An 18,330-nucleotide genomic window follows, 5' to 3' on the forward strand; every position below is an offset into this window, starting at 1 on the left:
GCCCCAGTGTGGCTCCTGTCCCCCAAGCACACCAGCTCAAGCACCGCATGGCATCTTTTGGCCTGCGTACTTGCGTAGCCCCTTGAATGGCTACGGAGCACCGCTGGTTCCGAGGACAAAGCACAGGAAGAGGGCATGGAGGAAGAAGAAGAGGAGGGGGTGGAGGAGAGAGGTGTGTCACAATCATTAGCATTTTGGAGGCGTGGTGGCGGAACAACCTCCAACACTACTGCACCTTGTCCTGCATCCTTCCCAGCTGCCAGCAGAGTCACCCAATGCGCCGTGAAACTTAAGTAACGTCCCTGTCCATGCCTGCTGGACCATGAGTCAGCGGTAATATGCACCTTACCGCTGACCACCCTGTCCAGCGAGGCATGGACATTGCCTTCCACATGCCGATAGAGAGCCAGAATCGCCTTCTGTGAGAAAAAGTGGCGTTTGGGTACCTGCCACTGAGGAACCGCACATTCCACAAACTCATGGAAGGGGGCAGAGTCTACCAACTGAAAAGGCAGCAGTTGAAGTGATAGCAATTTTGCCAAGCTAGCATTCAACCGCTGGGCATGTGGATGGCTGGGAGCAAACTTCTTTTGGCGGTGCAGCAGCTGGGGCAGGGAAATTTGCCTGGTACAATCTGACGTCGGTGTACCAAAAGCAGATTGCCCACAAGTACTTGGCTGTGACACACCTAATTCTACACCTTCATTCCTCTCAGTGCAGGTCTCAGAGAGGACTGAAGGTATAGTGGGGTTTGACATCTCAGCTGATGAGGAGCAAGGAGAGGTCCTCTTTGTTCTTTGGTGTGGGTCTTTTAGATACGCTTGCCAACAAACTGCATGGCAGGTCAACATATGTCTGGTCAAGCATGTGGTACCCAAGCGGGAGATGTTTTGGCCACGCGAGATACGCTTGAGACATATGTTGCAAATAGCAGCGGTGCGATCTGATGCACTCGTCTCAAAAAAGGCCCACACCAAAGAACTTTTTGAATAACGCTCACAGACTGCAGCGCCCTGCACATGTGGAGCTTTGGGGTGTGATGCAGTCAATGTGCTGCCCTTAGGCTGGCCCCTGGAGGGCATCCTGCCTCATTGGTGATGTGCCGCCTCCTCCTCCTCCTCCTCCTCTCTCCTATCAGGCACCCACGTTGAGTCAGTGACCTCATCATCCCCTCCCTCCTCATCACTGGAGCAAACCTGGGAGTATGCTGCAGCAGGGGGAGCATGACTGCCAGATTGCTGTCCTTCTTGGGCACCCCCTCTGTCCGTGCTCATGTTACTGCCTTCATCTAGCTCAGTATCATCATCAGAGCCTTCCAAACGCTGGGGATCCTCCTGGAGCATGTACCCAACACTGTGGTCAAACAGTTCGAGGGACTCCTCAGGAGGACATGGTGGGGCTAGGGAAGGAGTCACTGATGACATTGAGCCGAGGGAAGAGGCCGCTGCTTTGCCAGACAAAGTACCCTGGGCATGGGTGAGAGAGGATGAGGAGGATGAGGACGTCTTGGTCATCCACTCGACCAAGTCTTCCGCATGTTGCGGCTCAACATGGCCAGCTGCCGAAAAAAAGGCCAAGCGTGTCCCATGGCCACGTGCTGATGAGAATGCACCGTCTCCACGACCAGCACTAGACACAGAGCCTGCTTGCCCTCTCTTATTGGCTTGTGACTGTGACTGTCTGCCTCTCCTTCTTGGCCTTCCAGACATACTAATGGCCTGTAGCTGTACTAAGCTGGGATATATATATATATATATATATATATATATATATATATATATATGTACTGATACTGCAGCTAGCAAAATCAACTGCCTGCCTGTAGTATGAGAACACCACCAACCTTCTACAGGTAGCTTTAGCTGAACACTGTGAGGTGGACGCACCCCACTAACTTGTAGGTTTAGCTGAACACTGTGAACAGGACGCACCCCACTAACTTTTAGGCTTAGCTGAACACTGTGAGCAGGACGCACTGCACTAACTGTAAATAGTCTAGCTGCCTGACTGTGGTACTAATAGGATCAAAAGAACACCAGTAATTTTCTTCAGGTAGCTGTATATACTGTAACAAGACAAGCCTGCCTGTCAGTAAGAAGATAACAGGAACGGATCTAGCTGAACACTGTGAGCAGGATGCACTGCACTAACTTGTAGGTTTAGCTGAACACTGTGAGGTGGACGCACCCCACTAACTTGTAGGTTTAGCTGAACACTGTGAACAGGATGCACCCCACTAACTTGTAGGTTTAGCTGAACACTGTGAGCAGGACGCACCCCACTAACTTGTAGGTTTAGCTGAACACTGTGAGCATGACGCACTGCACTAACTGTAAATAGTCTAGCTGCCTGACTGTGGTACTAATAGGATCAAAAGAACACCAGTAATTTTCTTCAGGTAGCTGTATATACTATAACAAGACAAGCCTGCCTGTCAGTAAGAAGATAACGGGAACGGATCTAGCTGAACACTGTGAGCAGGACGCACTGCACTAAACTTGTAGGTTTAGCTGAACACTGTGAGCAGGACACACCCCACTAACTTGTAGGTTTAGCTGAACACTGTGAGCAGGACGCACTGCACTAACTGTAAATAGTCTAGCTGCCTGACTGTGGTACTAATAGGATCAAAAGAACACCAGCAATTTTCTTCAGGTAGCTGTCTATACTGTAACAAGACAAGCCTGCCTGACAGTAAGAAGATAACAGGAATGTATCTAGCTGAACACTGTGAGCAGGACGCACTGCACTAACTGTAAATAGTCTAGCTGCCTGACTGTGGGTACTAATAGGATCAAAAGAACACAAGCAATTTTCTTCAGGTAGCTGTATATACTGTAACAAGACAAGCCTGCCTGTCAGTAAGAAGATAGCAGGAACGGATCTAGCTGAACACTGTGAGCAGGATGCACTGTACTAACTGTAAATAGTCTAGCTGCCTGACTGTGGTACTAATAGGATCAAAAGAACACCAGTAATTTTCTTCAGGTAGCTGTATATACTATAACAAGACAAGCCTGCCTGTCAGTAAGAAGATAACGGGAACGATCTAGCTGAACACTGTGAGCAGGACACACTGCATTAAACTTGTAGGTTTAGCTGAACACTGTGAGCAGGACGCACCCCACTAACTTGTAGTGTTTAGCTGAACACTGTGATCAGGATGCACCCCACTAACTTGTAGGTTTAGCTGAACACTGTGAGCAGGACGCACCCCACTAACTTGTAGGTTTAGCTGAACACTGTGAGCAGGACGCACCGCACTAACTTGTAGGTTTAGCTGAACACTGTGAGCAGGACGCACCCCACTAACTTGTAGGTTTAGCTGAACACTGTGAGCAGGACGCACCCCACTAACTTGTAGTTTTAGCTGAACACTGTGAGCAGGACGCACTGCACTAACTGTAAATAGTCTAGCTGCCTGACTGTGGTACTAATAGGATCAAAAGAACACCAGCAATTTTCTTCAGGTAGCTGTCTATACTGTAACAAGACAAGCCTGCCTGTCAGTAAGAAGATAACAGGAATGGATCTAGCTGAACACTGTGAGCAGGACGCACTGCACTAACTGTAAATAGTCTAGCTGCCTGACTGTGGTACTAATAGGATCAAAAGAACACAAGCAATTTTCTTCAGGTAGCTGTATATACTGTAACAAGACAAGCCTGCCTGTCAGTAAGAAGATAGCAGGAACGGATCAAGCTAAACTGAATACAGTGTATATATATATATATATGCAACACCTGGGATGCATATATATACACAAAACACTGTAAGTGCAGCTAACTGACTGACTGTTCTGCCTAATCTATCTAACTCAAATCAAATGTCACTGTCTGTCTCTCTCTCTCTCTCTGAATGAACGCCGAAACACACACTACACAGGGCCGCTGTGCAGGCGGCCTTATATAGTGTGGGGCGTGTACTAAATCCTCTGAGCCATAATTGGCCAAAGCCTCCTTGGCTTTGGCCAATTACGGCTCTCTGTTCAGGCAGCGCTGTGATTGGCCAAGCATGCGGGTCATAGTGCATGCTTGGCCAATCATCAGCCAGCAATGCACTGCGATGCCACAGTGAATTATGGGCCGTGACGCGCCACACGAATTTGGCGCGAACGGCCCATATTGTTCGCAATTCGGCGAATGACCGAACAGCCGATGTTCGAGTCGAACATGGGTTCGACTCGAACACGAAGCTCATCCCTAGTTTGCACTATTGAAGAAAATGTCCAAAAAAAAAGCCCATTGGAGAACATAGGAGACAGCTAAAAGAAACAAAAGCAGTAAATCAAAGGAAATATTATTTCAGTTTAACTAAAAAATGTTTTTGGAAAAATGTTTATTAAACATTTTCTGACATATGAATGGCCCCCCTACCTGCAAAGCACTCCATATATTTTATACGGACCTTGCATGCACTTTGGGGGAACTAGCACTGAAAACCAGATACGAACCCACAAACACAAACTGAAGAGCAGTAACGATCGGAAAAGCACAAAGCTGAAAATTGCAAATCGTCTCTCACCAAACTTCTACTAACACAAGATAAACACAAGATTAGCAGAAGGAGCACAAAGGGTGGCGCACTTGGTATTGAACTTCCCTTTTCTAGTGCCGTCATATGTGTTGTACGTAACCACGTTCTTGATGTTCAGAATTTCTGACAAGATTTGTGTGACCATGTATATGCAAGACAAGTTTAAGCCAACATGCATCGGAAAAAATCCATAGATTTTGTTGTCGGAATGTCCGATCGTGTGTACGCAGCATTGGGGTGTGCACATCAGTTCTTTTTTTTTACAATAATTTTTATTGAATATTTCAAAAATAAACAAATTACAGAACATAAAAGAAGGTAATAGTGATATACACATTAGTTTGATATACATCCAGAAAGGGTGTTCATGAAGTTAGTTTTTTCAGTAATTAATCTATACCTACAGATAATGTTAACACTATGAAATAACCTCTTATGTCATCAAAATCAGAATCAATAGGGCCATATAGACCAACATTTGTCGAATGTCACACATTTTAATTAATTTATCGCTAGGAGTCATTCAAAAGTATAATTCCTGTTAACAGCTTTGATGATGTCTGTTATATTTATGACTGTTGTGGATTGCCAGTTGCGTAGGATTAGTGATCGTGCCTCTAGCAGTATATTTGTTGTTACATGTCTAAAGTCTGTGTGAAATTTCTCCATGTTTAAGTGTAGAATTGCCATAGCCGGGTCTGGGGGTGTGAGCATTCCAGTTATAGAGGAGAGTAGTCTAAATACTTGGTACCATATACTTTTCACTGTGGGGCAGTGCCAGAGCATGTGTAGAAGGGATCCGGTATGTCCGCATGCTCTCCAGCAAAGTGATGAAGTTACGGGGAAGTAGTTTGCTAGCCTATATAGGGTTTAGTGCCATCTATTAGCCATTTTAATTGCCAGTTCCCAGTGCGTAACACAATGAGAAGCTTTGTGTATTTCCTTGAATGATTGTTGCCATTGTTCTGTTGAGAAGGTAATGCCTAGTTCTTCCTCCCATTTTCCCATTGCCTTAGTTTTTATGAATACGAGTTTATCCCTTATGTGGTTGTAGAAAAAGGATATGCCTTTTGTGTCACTGTCAACTGTTGAGTAGAATTGCCATAATTTGCCTGGAAGGGTTATAGTTGGTCTTGTGTGAGATTTAAGGAAGTGTGTGATCCCCAGACATGTGAACCTCCTATCACTCAGAAGGCTGTATTGTGTCATGATCTGATCAATAGATTTGAGTTGTGGTCCATTGTAGAGATCTAAGATATGTGTGATACCTTTGTGTGTCAGATTCTTGACCTTCAATAGTGGAATCTTTGTCTCTAGTAGTGTCAACGGTAGGTTGTAGTGTATCTCCTGTATGTCCTTATATTTCTGTTCTAGTATGAATCTCCATGCTCTTGGTGATATCTGCATTGGGGGAGGTAAGATTTTCATGTTCCATGGTATCCACCTATCGCTTAGCAGTAGTAAAGTCAGGTCTTTTTTCTGTGCTAGTGCTTTTTCAATGTCCACCCATAATGGTGTGTCAGTGGTTTTGAACCAGTGTTTGTTCTGGTCTAATCGAACTGCCCAGAAGTAGTCATATATGTCCACTAGACCCGACCCTCCTGTTTATCTATGGGATGTGAGGTTATTTCTAGAACATCTGGCTTTTTTACCATTCCATATATATCTCCATCCTAGATTCATTATACTGTTTATATAGTGAAGAGGAATGTTCGGCAGAGTACGGAATATATACAATATTTGTGGCAATATCATCATCTTGTAGGCTGTAATTCTACCAAGCCATGAAATTTCTTTACTGGACTTATTCCTGAGTTGGGCCTCCAGTTTGGCTAGCAGTGGGGCCATGTTAGCTTTGACAAGTGTGGAGGTTTTGTTTGTAAGTGTGATACCGAGGTATGTGATGCCTCCTGTACTCCACGTGTAAGGTAGTTGTGACTGTAACAAATTGCGTGTGGGGGTGGTACACCAACATCCAGTATCAATGATTTGGTGAAGTTAACTTTGTAGTATGAAACTTCCCCAAATGTGCTAAGAATTTTGTGGGCTTGCTGTAATGATGTGACTGGATTAGTCAAGAGCAGGATTACATCATCTGAAAATAAGTTGATGGTGTGTGTGCTGGAGCCAAACTGGAAGCCCGTAATCAAGAGGTGAGTCCTTATAGTCTCAGCTAGGGGTTCAATCATCAAATTAAAAACTGTTGGGGATAGGGGGCACCCCTATCTAGTTCCATTTGTGATGTTGAAGGGTTTGGATAAAAACCCTGTAGAGTATACTTGTGCTGAGGGACATGAGTATAGAGCCATAATGGCTTGTAGTATGGGGCCCTTAAAGCCAAACTTGGTGAGAGTAATTTCCATATAAGTCCAGTGGACTCTGTCGAACGCCTTCTCTGCGTCAATCAACAGTAGCAGAGAAGGCGTTCAAGTTTTTTCAGCAAAATTTATCACATTTACAATTCTCCTGGTTGCATCTGAGGTTTGTCTCCCCCTCACGAAACCCATCTGGTCACGCTGTATGATAGATGGTATGATATCTGTTAATCTCCTGGCCAGTAGTTTTGCATATACTTTTGTATCGGAGTTAAGGCGGGAAATAGGACGAAAATTGGCTGGTGTGGTGGGTTCTTTGCCTGGTTTTGGTAATGTTACTATGTGTGCTCTCAGCATATCTTGTGGGAGTGTGGCGGTCTCAGCAGCTTTGTTGAAAACTGTTGACATGTGTGGTGATAGAATATTGACAAATGTTTTGAAATATTCATTAGAAAATCCATCAGGTCCTGGAGATTTTCCAGTAGGAAGTGTATTTATTGTCTGTTCTATTTCCCGGACCATAATTGGTGCATTCAGGATCTCTAGGTGGTGTTCAGAAAGAGTTGGGAGGTTGATATTCTGCAGAAATGATTTATTCTTTTCTACTGTCGGTTGTTGTGTGTTGGGATCAGTGTGCAGGTTATATAGTGAGCTATAGTATTCTGCGAATTGGTTAGCGATATCTTGTGGGTTCATGATTTTGTGTGACAGTGTAGGACAGGGGTCTCAAACTGGCGGCCCTCCAGCTGTTGCAAAACTACAAGTCCCATGAGGCATTGCAAGGCTGACAATTACAAGCATGACTCCCACAGGCGGAGGCATGATGGGACTTAGTACTTAGTAGTTTCGTAACAGCTGGAGGGCCACCAGTTTGAGACCCCTGGTGTAGGATGTTTCAAATAAGCTATGCTGGTTTTTGTGAGAACCGTCTTTAGTCTGTTTGCTAGATATTTACCTGCTCTGTTAGCATTTGCATAGTTTAGTTGAAGGCGTCTGAGGTGTGTGTCATATTGTTGTGATAGTATTTTTCTGAGTTTTTCCCTAAGGGAATTTAATTTATCAATTAATGGTATTGAAGGAGCCTTTTTATTTTGAATTTCAGCAGTATGTATGTCTGAAAGAAGAGTGTCAAGCTGCTGAGCCCGTCCTTTTTTTTCCTCTTGCTCCTATCTGAATTAAGATGCCTCTCATGAAGGCTTTGTGTGAATTCCACAAGATATATGGATCATTTACTGATCCAGTATTGTCTAAGAAAAAATGTTTTAGGTGCTGAGATATTTTTTTTGATATTGTGGTTGTTGGAGTATGCGAGTGTTGCAGCGCCAGATGGAGGGTGAGGAGGAGACTCCCCTCTCCGCAATAGACATAGCAGAGTAGTCTGACCATATAATATCATGTATTGTTGTTGTTTTCACGTTTTGTAGGAGCTATTTATCCGCTAAGAATAGGTCTATACGGGAGTATGAACAATGTCTGCTAGAGAAGAAGGTGTAGTCCCTTTCTCCACGTATCAAATAACCCCTCTTTGTGTAGTAGTGATTGAAGGGATAGTGCTCCTTTAGATTTACCCAAGGAAGTGTCCAGAGATGGATCCGGTGTTGCGTTGAAGTCTCCACAAATCAGGAGATTACCATATTTCATGGAGTTTGCTTTGTAGAGCACTTTTTTAATGAATCTGATTTGTTGTGAATTTGGTGCATATAACGTGACGATGTGTATAGTTTGGAGTTAATGTCTCCTGTGGCTATGATGTATCTACCGCCTTCGTCAAGAACAATATCTTTGGGTTCAAAGGAGAGGGAATTTTTAAAGGCAAGTAGGACACCCCCTTTTTTGTGGTGCGGTGTGCAGGCCATATAGAGGTGTGGATAGTCCTTGTGTGCACAGTATGGTGTGTTGTCGAGTTGGAAATGCGTTTCTTGGATAGGATGTCTGCCTTTTGTTTGTTAGCTTCTTTCCATAAAGAAAACCGTTTAACCGGGTGGTTTAAACCTCTAGCATTAATTGAAAGGCATGTAATCTTCATTGTAATAGATGTGAGGTAGTTCATGAAGCTGTGTAGTAGGAGTACTCACTGTGCACCAAAGGGCTCAATTCGTGGTGTTGTCTTGTTATTGGTGAAGAACAACTTTGGCGAGTCATTTTCTGGGATGAGGCGAGGTTGTTTCGTGTTAAGCTGTGTATATCACTTGAAAAATAAGATGAACAGAGACTGAAAACAAAAAGAAGAGTCAACATGGGTATTATAAGAAATGAATCCTAAAATTGATCCTCGTGCAGCTGTAACTGCTATTGATGTTATAGAGGTGAGGGAGAGATTTGAACTATGAAACTCGACCCTGGAGATAAACTCATGTGTCTGTGGGTTTCAGTTAGGAGCTTCGACCTGCATTTTTCTTATTTGAAAGCTTGTAAGATACAACTTGCCATTCGTTTTGAATGAATGTGGGCCCTGCTGGATGTGATTGTGGGGTGGGCTGGTCATGGATGATATTCCAGCACCTTAAAGCAGTGAGCCCTTCTTCCAAGGTAGATACTGAGACAGTGACCCCGTTGTGGGTGATAGAGAGCGTGGCAGGGTACTTCCATTTATGGAGGATTTTGTGGTTCCTCAAGGCATTTGTTATTGTCAACAGGTTACGGCGGCGTTGTAAGGTATATCTGGAAAGATCCGGGAGCAGTCTGACGTTGGCATACTGCTGAGGGATGTTTTCTGGCTTACATGAGGCCTGTAGTACACAGTCTTTTATGTGGTAAAAATGCATTCTCAGTAAGACATCTCTGGGAATGTCATCAGGGAGGAAAGATGGTTTGGGGACCCTATGTATCCTGTCCACAAGAAGATCATGCACTGATGCTTCTGGTACCAATGTGGAGAATAGGGTCTGGGCAAATTGCAGGAGCTGGATAGGGGGAACATCTTCTGGAATACCCCTCAGCTTGAGGTTGTTCCTCCTGGACCTGTCCTCGAGGTTGGCCAGTTTGTCTTTTATCCATGTGATGTCCTCCCCCTGAGCTGTATGAGCCTCCACCATCACATTGTATGCTGAAGTATATTCCTCCATTTTGTTTTCCACCTGATGTACTCTGTGGCTTATTGCTTGTACTTCTCTCTGACACTCATTTATCCCCCTGACCATATCTGCATGTAATGAGAAGGGCAGGCATAGTAACATTTCTTTCAGCAGATTGTCCGATACAGGTCTGTCTGCTGTGGGAAATTCCTTAATAGGATCCCCATCTTTAATGCTCTGGTGGGTGGAATTACTGTGAGACCCGCTTACCTCCATGTCCGGATCAGTCTGCTGTCTGACTGGAGAGTCTCTCCGCGGCTTCGATTTGGCCGGACTTCTCGTAGAGGGGCTAGATGGGCCCGAGGAGGACTCACTGGGTGGATTAGAGGAGCGGATAGAGGCGGATGGGAGTCCGTTTTTGCCGCTGCTCGGTCCGGGCCTTTGCTCCGGCCTGCTATCTAGCGCTCCCCTGCCATTTTGTTGTAGTCCACGAGCAGCATAGAAGCTCGTCATCTTCTGCGGCTGCTGTGGGTTTTTGCGATGTCTGGGCATCCTCAATTTGTGCAACGGGATCTCGCCGTTAGGATGGCAGTTTTATAAGCCGTGACTGGCACCGGTGGGCTCTGATGACTGTGGATTATCTCCTGTGGGTGAGCGGAGCTCCTAGGTTAAACCTCCATCTTGGAGCCCGATCGCCACGCCCCCTCTGCACATCAGTTCTTAAACCGATTAAGTAGACAATCAAGTGGGATAGGAGCTTTCTGTGAATGCTGCCTGGTAGCTAAGACTTAAAAACGAAAAAAACATGTTGAGGCAGATGCTGCTACTGCTCTCCACTTTTCAGGGATCAGAGGATTGGAGACAAGTTGTTCATGAAAGGGGATCTTGCCACCATTAGGAAATGCAGCAAAGAGGTTCTTGTGTAGCACCACCTCAAAGAGCTGCATTTTGGGTTCCCTCTGGGATAATGACAGCAGATCATGATTTTACCCTAGTAAATGGAATGGAATCCAGTCAAGTGGGATCCCTGTCATTTCAGCAGAAAAACAACCCATCTGCCACAAATTGACTGCAGGAGAGGACAACAATCTCACTTTATCAACATAAAACTATGGGGGTTTTGAAGGTGTGAAACATCCCCCTAAAGGTATAGGGACATGCCAGCACAATAGCAGCTAAAGGTGTTCAGTATGTCCCCACTCCAATTCCAGCAAGCAAAACCAAAAATGGCAAGCACCCCAATTTATGACTAGTTTTTAAAGTAAGGTCACATGAATGGGCCTGGACAAAAAAAAAAATGTTTTCCCAGCATACTTGCCAGCTAGCCAAAAAAAATTATACTGCCTAACAATTTACATTAAAAACAGAAGCTTTAGTTGCACATTTGCAAATATAAGTATGTGTAAGCTGCATTACCTTGTAAATTGTCAAAGCCCCTTAGTTAATGATTCTGTAGCTGCAGAAGAGAAACTTACCTTGGGAAGATTGCTGTGAAGATGGTAGGGTTGATGTAGGAAAATTGTGATGAGGTTCCTGCCTTCCCTTTACCCTACTCAGTTTGGCCCAATGACCGTCTTCCACTCTTGAGTTAATATATCTTACATCTTTTAAAACCCTTGTGAGACACTTCCTGTTATTAGAGGCTGCAGATGTTGTGGCTGGTGCAGCAGGAGCCATACATCACAACAGTGCTGTTGGCAGAAGATATTTTTTAAAAAGCCCACACTACAGTACAGATCTCTGTAGCGCAGCCCTTGGGATAGTAGTGGCCTTTACCTATGGGGTAGTTCTGCCATATGGATTGGGGTGGCTGCCCCTCCAGTCCTCTGCAAGCTGCCACTACATTTGGGAGAAATCACCCCTTACTGCTGTTCTGCCTCACCTTCAGAAGTTTCCTTCTCTCTAGTCAGTGACACCCATGCATAGTCTTCTATCTCATCACCTATTCCCTTATCATTGTAGGATCCCACTTGGCAAGTAGGGATGGGTGAACGGTTCGGCCCGAGCATAAGTTTGGGCCGAACTTTTGTTGTTCAGACGTTCGTTTAACAGCTGAACAAACGGGTCATTCGACCTTTTGTTCGCCCCCCCGAACCAACCACAAGGCATTGTGGCACTGGACAGTGCATTGCAAGCCGTGATTGGCTGAAGCAGTGAAAGCTTCAGCCAACCAGGGCACAGAGCACTGTCAGAGTCATGATTGGACACTGTCATCATGACTTTATCCAATCATGGCTCATTCCCGCCCCACAGTATAAAAGTATTCTTTCAATGGCAGCCATTTTCAGCGTGATTTTGGCATGGAGAGAGATAGAACAGGGCTATGTTCAGTGCTATTAGTTAGTGTGCTATACTGTGCTGTTTTGCTTCAATTGTCAGTGGAGAATATTGTCAGTCTAGGGATAGTGTGAGTGTAGTGAGGAGGACCATCATTCAGCTTTTCATAGTGTGCAGCTAGAGTAGGGACAGCTCAGTTTCAGTGTAGTGTAGTGAGACCGTGTCAGTAATCTTGACATTAGTATATAGCTAGAGTAGGGACAGTTCAGATAGCTTCAGTGTAGTGACGGTTGAACACCATCTATTTGATTGTGTTACTGCCAGTTTAACGCCATATCGTATTGCATGCGTTACTGCCAGTTTAATGCCATATAGTTTTGCATGTGTTAGTGCCAGTTTAACGCCATATAGTTTTACGTGCATTACTGCCAGTTTAACGCCATATAGTTTTGCGTGCGTTACTGCCAGTTTAATGCCATATCATATTGCGTGCCTTACTACCAGTTTAATGCCATATCGTTTTGTGTGCATTACTGCCAGTTTAACGCCATATAGTTCTGTGTGCGTTACTACAAGTTTAACGCCATATAGTTTTGTGGGTTACTGCCAGTTTAACACCATATAGTTTTGAGTGTATTACTGCCAGTTTAACGCCATATCATATTGCGTGCATTACTGCCAGTTTAACGCCATATAGTTTTGCGTGCATTACTGCCAGTTTAACACCATATAGTTTTGCGTGCATTACTGCCAGTTTAACGCCATATAGTTTTGCATGCGTTACTGCCAGTTAACACCATATCGTTTTGCGTGCGTTTCTGCCAGTTTAACGCCATATAGTTCTGTGTGCGTTACTACAAGTTTAACACCATATAGTTTTGTGCGTTACTGCCAGTTTAATGCCATTTACTTCTGTGTGCATTACTGCCAGTTTAACTCCATTTACTTCTGTGTGCATTACTGCCAGTTTAATGCCATATAGTTCTGTGCGTCACTGTACGTTTGGCGCATTATATTGCAGTATATTTTATTGTATCCGTGGAGTGTGTCTGTGTAGTGTGAGTACTCAGATTAAAGGGCACCAAACACCTCTTTACATTGATTAAAGTGCATCTTCGTACAGATTTCAACTTCTCCTTTACATTTGCTTCCTCCCAATAATCTCTGGGAGAACAACAAGGATAGGCAGATGTTCCCTTGGCACTGTAAGGGGGCCAGCAACAAATGGGTCCACAGGCAAAGGTGGACATGGTGGTCAGTCCTCAGGCAGGGCATAATTTCCTCTGTTTAGTGAATTTGCCCGTGCTATCCAGCCACAGCATGCAGAGGAGGTGGTGGACTGGCTTACTAAACCTTCCTCATCCTCCTTATACTCTGTCACACAAGCAGAGACAAGTGTGCAATCCCCTGCAGTTGCCAGAGTGGATAAGCCTCCTTGTCCATATCTATTCCTGCCATAGCCCTAACATCAGCGATTGAGGAGTCAGCTGAGTTATTTGACCACAGCGTCAGCCACTTGCTCCTTGATGATGTCCAGCCATTACTGGATTCAGATGCTGGTTCTGAGGTTGAGGATGACAGGAACATGAGCCTAGAGAGAGGGAGGAAGACTGGTAGACAAATTGGCATTCATGTTCCCCAAGCCGCAGTGTATTACCAAGTTGTCTCCAGTGGTAATGATGAAGATGGAGGCGATAGAGATGATGATGATGATGATGATGAGGTTACTGATGCGACTTGGGTGCCAGATAGAGCAGAGGAGAAAACTGAAAGTGAGACGGCACAACCCCAAGGAGGTCGGCATCAAGAATGAGTTGAGAGCAGCCACCCTATTCCATCACATTCTGCAACTGTTATCTCCTGGCCCACTCCCCACAGCTCAGCTGTCTGTGCCTTTTTCAGCACATCTGCAGGAGATCACACTGTTGCTATCTGCAAACTGTGTCACAGGCACATCAAATGTGGCAAAAACGCCAACCATTTGGGTACCACATGCCTAACAAGGCATTTAATGTCCAACCACTCAGCCCGTTGGCAAGAGCACCTAAAAGCCACACAAAGAGGGCACAAATCTGTCCCACCTCCTAACAGGGTGGATGGTATAGCACAGGGTGTCCAAGGTCCTAGCAGCTCATCTACCAGCAGCACACCACCAGCTGTAGACTGTAGCTGGCAAATTTCTCTGCCCCATCTTCTGCAGCGGAAAAAAAATACAGTCCCTGCCACCCACATGCCCAGCACCTGAATGCAAGCTTGTCAAAGCTGTTGGCTCTCCAACTTCTGCCTTTCAGCCTGGTGGATTTTGCCCCCTTTCATGAATTTGCACAATGTGCTGTACGACAATGGCAGGTTCCCAGTCAATACTACTTTTCACTTAAGGCCATTCCATCTCTCTATCATCACGTGGAAGGGAATGTTCTGGCATCGTTGGGCATGGCAGTCATCTGTAAAATCCACCTTACTGCTGACACATGGTCCAGCAAGCATGAGCAGGGATGATATATTTAATTCACAGCACACTGGGTAACGCTGCTTGCAACTCGAAAGGATGCAGGATAGGGCTCAGTGCTGCAGCTTGTTGTGCCCCCACGTCTCCATACAGTTGGTGGTGATGATGTCAGATCTGTGAGCTCTACCCCTCCTCCTCCCCTGCCACCTCCATGCCCTCCCGTGCAGAATTGTCCTATGAACATCAGGTACCCCCTAAGCGTTCAAAGGGCTTTTGCCAGAGTCAGGCTAAAAGGTGCCATGCAGTGCTTTAACTGGTGTGTTTAGGGGACAGGAGCCACAACAGAGCAGAGATTATTGCAGCTCTGCAAGGACAGGCCCAGAGGTGGTTCACACCATGCCAGCTGGAGCCAGGAATGGTGGTGTCCGATAATGGCTCAAACCTACTGTCCCTCCTTAGACAGGTAAAGTTGACACATGTGCCATGCCTGGCACATGTCCTCAATTTGGTGGTGCAGCGTTTCCTAAGTACATACCCAGGGTTGCAAGATGTACTAAAGCAGGCCAGAAGACTCTGTAGCCATTTCAGGCAGTCATACACAGCCAGTGCTCGGTTGGCTGAAATTCAGTGGGAATTCCACCTGCCCGTAAACCGCCTGATTTGTGACATGCCCACCAGGTGGAACTCAACTTTGGGAATGCTGCAGTGGCTATACATGCAGCAGAGGGCCGTCAACAAGTACTTGTGTCAGTATGGCATGACGATAGGCTCAGGCCGCCTCGGCTTTTTTTCCCCAAGCCAATGACTGATCATTAAGGATGCATGCACTGTATTGTCACCATTTGAGGAGGCTACAAGGATGGTGAGCAGTGGCAGTGCATGCATCAGTGACACAATCCCTGTTGTGTTCCTGCTGGAGCAGACTCTGTGTGGCATTATGGTCAGAGCACTGGAGGCAGAGCAGCATGAGGAAGAGGAGGACTTCCTTTCCTCTCAAGACCCGCTTTATGCAGACACCATCATTCCTATATCACAGAACACACAGGAGGAGAGAGGGGAGGAGGATGAGGAGGAGGATTCTAGAAGAGGAAGACATATTTCAATCTGTAAGCGATGGCTTTCCAACCCCAGGACCCTTGGGAGTAGTACGTGGCTGGGAGGAGGAAGTTCCAGATGCTGTCATCCTGAGTGACCCCGAGGAGTCTGCTTCTCAAGCCTCTGCAAATTTGAGGCGCATGGGCAACCTCATGCTTCAAAGCCTGTGAAAGGACCCAAGAATACGTGGCATAAAGAAGGATGATTACTGGTTGGCAACCCTCTTTGACCACCATTATAAGGGGAAGGTCTCTGAATTCATCCCGTCCCACCAGAGAGTGCAGAGGATAAAATCTGTTGAGGACACATTAAAGAGGATTTTATTGAACGTTTTTCCTGACTCTAGTAGGTTACAGTGTGGTGGAAAATGACATTTTAAGTCTTCCGTTGGTCAAGAAAGGAACATTGGAGAAGGCATCCACCTAAGTGAGGCATTTCGGAATTTTTTTAGTCCTCGCTGCCCAGGGCTGTCAGCTCCACATCCCATCGGCAGCATTTGCATCACATGGTGGATGATTACCTCGGGGCCAAAACAGAGACGGAGAGCTTTCCAGCTGACGATCCACTGGCTTACTGGATCATGAGAATAGACCACTGGCCAGAACTTGCCCAGTATGCTATTGAGTTGTTGGGCTGCCCTGTATCCAATGTGCTTTCAGAACAGGCATTCAGTGCTGCAGGAGGTTTCGTTACTGATCATAGAACGCATCTGTCCACAGACTCTGTGGACCATTTGACTTTTATAAAAATGAATCAGTCCTGGATTACCAGCTATGAAGCCCCTGATGCCGATGTCACTGATTAAGTCTTTTTGGGATGTGGAATCTCTGCAGGACTTTGAGGCTGCCTAGCTTTGAGGGTGTTCAATCATTTCATCTGGAAGAATGTTTTTGGTATAGGTTTCATGGGCACAATTAACACCCAAAGATCAATTTTTCTGCACCTGTCTGACAGGTGCATATTATTGCAATTTTTACAGCAAGGCAAATTCTTGCTTTCATCAAGAGTACCTCTATAGGGTTATGGTGGGAAGGCACCACCGACACCCAAAGACCAATTTTTCTGCACCTGTTTGACAGGTGCATATCATTGCAATTTTTTACAGCAAGGCAAATTCTTGCTTTCTTTAAGAGTACTTCTATAGGGTTACGGTGGGAAGGCGCCACCGACACCCAAAGACAAATTGTTCAGCACCTGTCTGACAGGTGCATATCATTGCAATTCTTTACAGCAAGGCAAATTCTTGCTTATATCAAGAGTACCTCTATTGGGTTACGGTGGGAAGGCACCACCGACACCCAAAGACCAATTTTTCTGCACCTGTCTGACAGAACCATATCATTGCAAATTTTTACAGCAAGGCAAATTCTTGCTTACATCAAGATTATCTCTATAGGGTTATGGTGGGAAGGTGCCACCGACACCCAAAGACCAATTTTTCAGCACCTGTTTGACAGGTGCATATCATTGCAATTTTTTACAGCAACACAAATTCTTGCTTTAATCAAGAGTACCTCTATAGGGTTACAGTGGGAAGGCACCACCGACACCCAAAGACCAATGTTTTTGCACCTGTTTGACAGGTGCATATCATTGCAATTTTTTTACAGCAAGGCAAATTCTTGCTTTCATCAAGAGTACCTCTATAGGGTTACGGTGGGAAGGCACCCCCGACACCCAAAGACCAATGTTTTTGCACCTGTTTGACAGGTGCATATCATTGCAATTTTTTACAGCAAGGCAAATTCTTACTTTCATCAAGATTATCTCTATAGGGTTACGGTGGGAAGGCACCACCGACACCCAAAGACCAATTTTAACGCACCCGTTACTTCTATCCAAAGTCAAAGTGACACCAGAATGTGTCCAAAAAATCTCTAATCTTGTTCCCAGTGCACTACATTGTGGCCTCATCATACACACTGGCTCCCCAGCTGTTGCTGAGCAAAATAAAGGCAGCTTGCAGGAAAAATGTCATTTTTTTGGGCTTTATAAATTAAATTATTGCTGCAGCAGATTCTAGACATGGTACAGATCTGCCACTTTACAGTTAGACTAAGGGGACCCCCCTGGCACTATATTGAAAGACATTTTTCATTTTTAGGCTTTCACTTTAAAAAATCTAAAAATCACTGCCTATTTAAAAATAACGTTTTTCACAAACTTTTTTTTATTGATCCATGTCCCCGGACCCCTATAACCATTGTATGCCTAATTACTTTCATTTAAGCCTTGTATTTAAGCCTTCAAAATGGGCACTTTTGAAATTTGACATTCGGGTCCCATTGACTTTAATGGGGTTCATTATTCAGGTCTGAATGTTCATGATGTTCGGACGTTCTGGTCCAAACCAAACTGGGGTCCGTTTGGCACATCCCTATTGGCAAGTTCTGCTGCTCCCTGCTTGATGTCCCCTCCTTATATGGTCATGGCATTATCTCACTCATCCCCAATACCTAAAATGAGAATACTTGCACATGGCTCCTCCTCCTATAGCAAGTCACTGATCGTGTGAACAAATAATTCCACTGATTCCTAATTTCTAGTTTTTGGGGTTATAGCAGGATTACTGGCTGCTCCACACCTGGGAGAAAGAAGATTTTTGTTTAATCAGTCACTCAACTACCTCCTTTGCAAGCTTTGG

The sequence above is a fragment of the Aquarana catesbeiana genome, linkage group LG05 (genome assembly GCF_042186555.1).
Source record: "Aquarana catesbeiana isolate 2022-GZ linkage group LG05, ASM4218655v1, whole genome shotgun sequence".
Lineage (NCBI taxonomy): Eukaryota > Metazoa > Chordata > Amphibia > Anura > Ranidae > Aquarana > Aquarana catesbeiana.